Below are 7642 nucleotides of genomic sequence, written 5' to 3'. Positions count from 1 at the left end.
TTCTCATGTGAAATTGGACACAGTTAAATTAAAGTGCTCTGTTAAAGTATTAAAGAATGCACAGAGGACAACCTTCATTTTCAGGTATAGGCTATTGAACTCGGCCAATATTTTCTACAAATAAAATCATATTACAATATATTCACAAATAACTGAAAAAAAAAAAAAAAGACTGGAGCAAGAAAATTGGGAAACTGGGAAATGGTGGGTAGTTAGAATGTATTTTCTGCAAATGAAGTTAAGAGAAAGCCCTTCTCCCCACTAGCATATGAAATTAAATACAACGTTTGAAGCATAGAATAATTATATTCCCAATTTCAAACATACCATTTGAGAATAAGTCAGGACAATATGCATAATCTCAATTTTAAAATAATGATAATGGCCAAAGTAAGTAAAACCTCTCTTAAGATTCACTAATTTTTCAAGCAAATTGACACTTTGCCTCTTTACACTCATGTAATAAAGTCTAAAAACCTTATTAGATAGTATTTTGCCTGGAACTTAAAAAAAATTTTTTCTTTTCATCTCATGACTAATGTTTTCCTATTATCAAGACTTTGCATGCTTTTAACACCCACCCAACCCCGTCACATTATTATTTAATTTTGGTTGAGGTCTGAGTGACAAGTACATTGATACAACTGAATCATCCTTCTGCTGGCATGTTCTTGTTATCAGATTGGTTTTCAAGTAGATTTACACATTTTAAAAGTGCATCCGTTGAACAAGATTAGTCTTTGCAAGATATGACATTTATCCTAGCAATGGGTAATAGAATTTCATACTTTAGGCCTGTAAAGCAAACTAGATAGTAAGCTGACATATTGTTAAGTAGTTCCTTTCTTTCTGGTTATCAGATTAAACCACCAAAATGAAGCTGAAAGAGTGTTATCATGAAAGTTCATTGGATTAGGGCCAAGTTTCCACCCTCCTATGATGCCAGGATTTTCCAACAACCAAGTCAAGTTAGGTCTTGCCCTAATACAAAGGAGAATTTAGAAAAAGTGACAGCTGAGAGATGAAATGAAGAAGCAAGCAGAAGCTGATATTTTCTTGGATTTCTATGGTGAGTCCAAAAAGCATTCCAAAGAGAACTGTGTAAAATACAAGAAAAGCTAGATGTTGTTTTCTATCATGCGTGTAATTTTAGGCAAGATAACACATTGCTATATAAAAATGATCATATTGAATTATATTCCCTAATTAGGATGCTCTGTAAACATATATTAATAACATAATGGAAGATCTAAAATGTTAGTGTTAGGCAAAATGCTAGCAACTTCCATTTAAAGAGTCCTTTTGAGGGATATAAAGAGTTTGTGGACTTTCAAAAATCCAAGAATCCCATGATACCACATAGTGTAATAGTGTGAACAACTCCAGACAAGTTTTATTAGCTTTTAAGGAAGTAAAATGAAGTATGATTTCCCTCAAACAGCAGAGGATTTAGGTAGGGAGAATGAAATTATTTGACTTGGAATTTGACCAGGTTGTGGGGATATTAGCATACATTCTTCTTGAAGTAGTGTGTAATCTTTAATAAATACAAATGTGCAAAGAGCTCAAATTTTACTTATTTTCTGGAAGAGAATTCCCTTTTGGTTGATGGAGAAGTAAAAAAAAAAAAAAAAAAAAAAAAAAAAAAAAAAAAAAAAAAAGAATTACGTGTAAATTCTGCAGGTCCTTTGTAAAGCTCTCTCCTTAACCTTCATTTGCTAAACTCACATCTCCCTTTCGATATATTTTTCCCAACTTCTCATCTTCATGTTTCTCCTCCACTATATCTCATTGGCCTAAATTATGCAAAAATACATGGTCAAGGATTTAGCCCATGTCCTGGTCTTTTCCTATCTAAATTGCTACAATCCTAAAATTGTTGGATGCCTGACCTAATTTTAGCACTGGGCATGGCGTAACAGTTATTATCTACCCTTTTCTATGGCATCAAATTGACTTTATGATTTGTTTCCTTTCTCCTCTTATTAATCTGTCAACTTCTGGTTGCATTTTGGATCTAGGCCCCAACCCTCACCCTGAAGGTCAGTGTCATGCCTGGCTAAATCTATTTACTCATCATGTCTTTTTTTATTCCATACTCTGTTTTTTTGTATAATTCTCCATTTAGAAACCTATTACTTTCCCAAAACCAAGGCTTTTTTCAGTGTTTTTTTTTTTGTTTGTTTTGTTTTTGCTGAAAATGTTTTCTTGCCTTTGCTTACTATTCAATTAAAAATAGAATCACAGACTAGAGATACATTAGCTCGTGCAAGGACATGTAGTCCAATCTCTTCCCAAATGAAGAAATATTCTTAAAAATTTCCCAACAAGATATTTTCCATAATGGGAAATTCACTGTCTCTGAAGACACACCATTCCATGGTCTGAAAACATTGTTTAAATTGTACATATACTCAACTGAAACTTTCCTCTTTGTAAATCCCACCCTTCTAGGGCAACACAAAATATGTTGATCTGTAACCTACAGGGCATTTCTTAACATATTTGAAAATAGCAGTCATATCTTCCTTTGGTCTCCTTTGTCTAGGCTAGATAGCTTCAAGCCATTCAATCATTTTTTTCTAAAGCATAGTATTCACATTCTTGTATTCAGTCCCCAACTGTCTCTCAGTCTTCATGGCCCCTATGTATAATCCTGTGATCCCCATGTTTCCCTTTCATCAATTTCCCAGAAAGCACTTATTTCAATATTATTTGATATTGAATTTTGGTATTGAATAAATTTAATATTTATTTGGTTGTTTAACATAATTTTTGTGTTTTACTCATGTTCTAATTTGTATGTATTGCCTATGACCAATTGTAGAACAGGGACTATACTGTTTTTTTACATTTCATTTGTATAGCGTATATTAAAAGACAGAAATGGGCAAATTTTTCAATTCTAAAATCATTATCAAGATGGATAATCAAGATGAGACATTTCAAACAGCTTTTTATACGTGGAAATCAGTGCATTATTATTTGCTGTAATCTAGAAGGATGTCCTCATAGAGTTATCAGGTCATACCAGGATTAAGCATTAAAGCTAGAAACTTGCTCTTATGTTCAGATCTAGTGAAGAACACTGTATATATGCTTGTTTTACACTCAGAGATGTCAGAAGTTGTTGTTGCTGTTATTGAAAAATCGTAGAAATGTTAAACTGGAAAGAAACTTAGAAGTCATGTCATAAAACCTACTTAAACACAAATAAACAAGGGAGGGTAAAGTGGGTTACCTAAGATGCACAGTGACCTTTGAGTAATTTCTGGGACAAAAGCTCCTAAAGGATGGTAAGTTATTCTTTCTTTGCACCAAGTTGCTCCTTAATAGGAAGCACAACAACGGAGTCTTCCCATGCATTTCTTCTTGACAAAGTTTTCTCTAGTCACTGCTTATATTGATAAGTATAACATATTGATAAGTATAAGTATATTGATAAGTACTGTACGTATGTCCCCTAAGACCCATGCTAAATACTGGGAATCTGCTACAATGTAAAGGACTCCAGAATTCAGTTCTACCACAGCTCAGGATAATCTAGTTTCTTTCTAAATCCCCCATTTATCACCTACTCTAGAGTGCCAATAGGAAGGCACATAAACTATTTCTAGATATCTCTCTTTCTTAAACATCTGTTCGCTCCGAAAATGTTTTTTTCCTAAAGCAGAAGGAGCCAGCCAGAGGCAAAATCTCTATACAAGCTCAGAATTTAACAAGCCAATACCCCTGGGTCCAATGCTGAGAAGAAGAAGACAGAGAGGCCAATGTAAAGATTAGCCACTATTTGGCCCTTTCTGTTGGGCTTGTTGGCCAAATTTTTTTAAAAATCATAATTTCAACATCATTTTCCTCTCATGCTTTTTATTGCTTTTCTCTTCTTTTTGATTGACTGTTATCAGGCTATGATTTACCTATATTTACCTATACATTAAAACAAATGTCTGTATACTAATATGTTCTGAGTGTGGGAAAAACATGGTCTCACTTTCTGCCTAATCTAAAACACCTGGAAGGGGAAAATTAATTCTTTTTTTTTTTTTTTTAACTTTTTTTAATGTTTACTTATTTTTGAGAAAGAGAGAGACAGAGTTCAAGCAGGGGAGGGGCAAAGAGTGAGGGAGACACAGAATACAAAGCAGGCTCCAGGCTCTGAGCTGTCAGCATAGAGCCTGATGAGGGGCTCGACCCACAGACCATGAGATCATGACCTGAGCTGAAGTCGGACGCTTAACCAATTGAGCCACCCAGGTGCCCCAGGGGACAATTAATTCTTAAGCATCTTGAAGGATTAAAAATAGTCTTACAGAGAATATTGTGTATTGAATTATATTAAGACTCTCTTGGAGATGTGGTTAATTGTATGCTGCTTAATTTCCTGCCATTCTTCTCATTCACGAATCAAAAACTGACTTAAGGAACAAACAGTCCTTGAGATAAATCTGAATCAATTATTAACACAATCAAAATGTAATAATACTGTAGAAATATTGTTTAAAAAACCATGAACGACCCACGTTAATATTACTTGAGAAGAAGACATTTTGTCAAAAGTTTCTTTGTCAAGTTGTGGTTTTTTAAAAAAGCATAAACCTTTGAATAAAATATTTGTTCCTTAAAGCTTTTCAGGCAATTAATGTGTTGGGTAACATGTTAAAGAGTGGAAACTACAGAATTTCATAACATAAATTTTCCAGTTAGAAAATCAAGTCCTTGTTACACTAGCCTTCCTAAATAATTTTAGTATAAATTATCAACAGAATGGAATAAAACAATCTTTTGTGATTATTCATGGTGTACCTAAGAGGCAGCTTTCATAATTGTGACTAGTGACAAAAAAAAAAAAAAAAAAACTCACTTAGCAAACTTTCTAAACTTTTATTCTTTGTCATAGAAATGATCATAATCAATAGTATTTATCATTAATTTTATTTAAACACCATTAGCATTTTTATAAATTATGAGAGTTCCTAGGCATGGAGCTCTTTTAAAAAAACTTGGAGATATTTATTGATGTCTCCTACTGAACTATTTTTGGGGTGATAATTATTCTAGCTATCTATTGCTACATAACAAATCACTCCAAAACTCATTGGCTTAAACAAAGACATATATTTTTGTTCATAACTCTGCAATGTGAGTAGGATTAGTGAGGACAAGTTTTTTCTATTTCACTCAGCATTAGTTGGGGTAATGGAAAAGCTGGGGACTGCCATCATCTGAAGCTTCACGGTTGTGGATGTGGCTGTCATCTGGAATCTCATCTCAGGCTAATGCTGGAACACCTACCTACACGTGGCTTTCCCATGTGGCTGGCTTCTTAACAAAATGGTGGCTGGGTTCCCAGGGTGAGCATCTCAAGAGGAACAGGTGGAAGCCTTATGACCTTTTATGACTTAGCTTGGGAAAGAATATGGCTTCCACTGTAGTCACAGATTCATCCATTTTTAAGCAGGGAAATATAGACCCTCATCTTTCAATGAAGGAGTGCCAGCATCACATGGTAAGCAAAGCATGTTGGATGTGGAATACTGATGTGGACATCTTAGGAAAATATAACCTACCACAATGGTGATGAGAACTCATGAGAACTAATTGTTACTCAATGTTCTACTTGGAAAGGACTAATGCTTATGCTGTTTATGTAAATGCAAATATGGGTATAAGTCCTATAGTCATACCAATGCGATTATGTAGATCTCAACCAAAGTCAAAGGAAGTCTTGCTTACTTAAATCATATTTGAAAATCATAAATCAGTATATAAGAAAAATGTTTAAAAATAACCAATCACATTGAATGTTTTCCCTAGGAGCCATTTAGGAGCCAAAACTCTTCTAAATGACCTTAGGTCAAGTTACACAAAAGTAATCAATATTAAGGGTCCTCTCTCAGTGTGATATTTTTCAGAACTGCCAACAGATTTTATGGGATAGTCTACAAAATTTGTGGTCCAAAATACTGGCAACATTGTTGTGTGATTGCCCCATATCCTATTTTCCAAGATGACCAATACCTCCAGCCCTACACCTATAAGGAAATGAGGAAGAGAGAAAAGCTTCCCTTCTATTTTCCTCATTTTCCACCTTTCCCCTCTTACGGAATTCTAAGAAGAACTATCCCAAGTAGTTTAAATGGTTTGGATTTATATTGTCTTAATCTTGTCTTCTCAGAGTTTTTCCAGATTTAGGTTCCTAAACAATATATCCCATCTTCTGCCTTTCCGAAGAAAACACAGTATGACAGGTCACGGAAGGGAAATTCCTCAAGCAGTTCACTGCTCTAAATGACTTCTAATGAGAACCTATTTTACCTTGTCAACCCCTACCTTTTATGTTTAAGCTTTTTTCTCCTTTAAATTTGATTTGCAAATTTTCTTTGCTTTGAATTTTCCCTTGGCATTTAAAATGCTTTGCCCTTTGATTTGTTATTAATGTTCCGTTGATGCCTTGGAGGATTTTGTATCACGGATCCATCTCTTTCCCATGGCTAAGGAGCCATGTGTATCCCTAAGTTAAAAAAAAAAAAAACACAGGCAGCATTCAAGATGATACACAGAAATGGACAGTGTATAGATCCTACAGGAAGTTGTGTATACACGAACAATGTATGTCCAGCAAGCCTGGATGTAAACCAGGATGGACAAATCCACATTGCATCTTTTCACTGAAATATTCCCACCCAACATTTTTTTTTTTCCTTTCCAACGTTCTTCAACGCTCCAATCCAAACGACTACATTTCCCTTGGTCATGCTTCTTCCAAAAAGACAACAATCGAGTACCATCTCCCTTTTTTTTATTTGGTAGATCCCCTACTACTTCCACATTATTCCTTGCGTAAGAAACTGCATCCTTTTAAACTGTAGGATGTAGGATGTTAAACTGACTGATGTTGAAGGGGAGGAAACTGGCATGTTATTTCAGATTATTTACCTGTGACTTTTCTCACTAAAGTAGATTCAGCTTTGGTGGAGTCTGTACCTTACTTAATTTGGGGGTCCTTCTTTAAGAAAAGAAACATGAAATTATTACAAAATTATTTCAAAAAGTAAGTATGTATTTAGATTGAGGAAAAGAATCTCAAAAATTTATAAATTTTTTTTTTCAACGTTTATTTATTTTTGGGACAGAGAGAGACAGAGCATGAATGGGGGAGGGGCAGAGAGAGAGGGAGACACAGAATCGGAAACGGGCTCCAGGCTCTGAGCCATCAGCCCAGAGCCTGACGCGGGGCTCGAACTCACGGACTGCGAGATCGTGACCTGGCTGAAGTCGGACACTTAACCGACTGCGCCACCCAGGCACCCCCCAAAATTTATAAATTTATATTAAAAGCTGATACATATCATGAATATAATAAAAATCCATAAAAATAAAAATAACACACTTAGGAATTAATGGTCTATCATGCTTCTGTAATACTTTTCCCTATATTTTGGCCTGCCTATAATTTGATCTCTCCTTCCCCAATGATTTTATAATTTTCTGTAGAAGGAATAGAAAGGTAATTCAATAAGCATAAGCTGACTGAATTTTCTCTTTTTAGTTTTTTTGTTGAAGATCCAGAAAAGTTTCTTTCGGTTTCACATTGCATAGTGGCAATGTCGCATGATGCTCCATGGCACTGGCAACATCATGG

This window comes from Leopardus geoffroyi, chromosome B2 (genome assembly GCF_018350155.1).
Source record: "Leopardus geoffroyi isolate Oge1 chromosome B2, O.geoffroyi_Oge1_pat1.0, whole genome shotgun sequence".
Lineage (NCBI taxonomy): Eukaryota > Metazoa > Chordata > Mammalia > Carnivora > Felidae > Leopardus > Leopardus geoffroyi.
The sequence above is the reverse complement of the archived record's forward strand: the minus strand, read 5'-3'. Positions refer to the sequence as shown.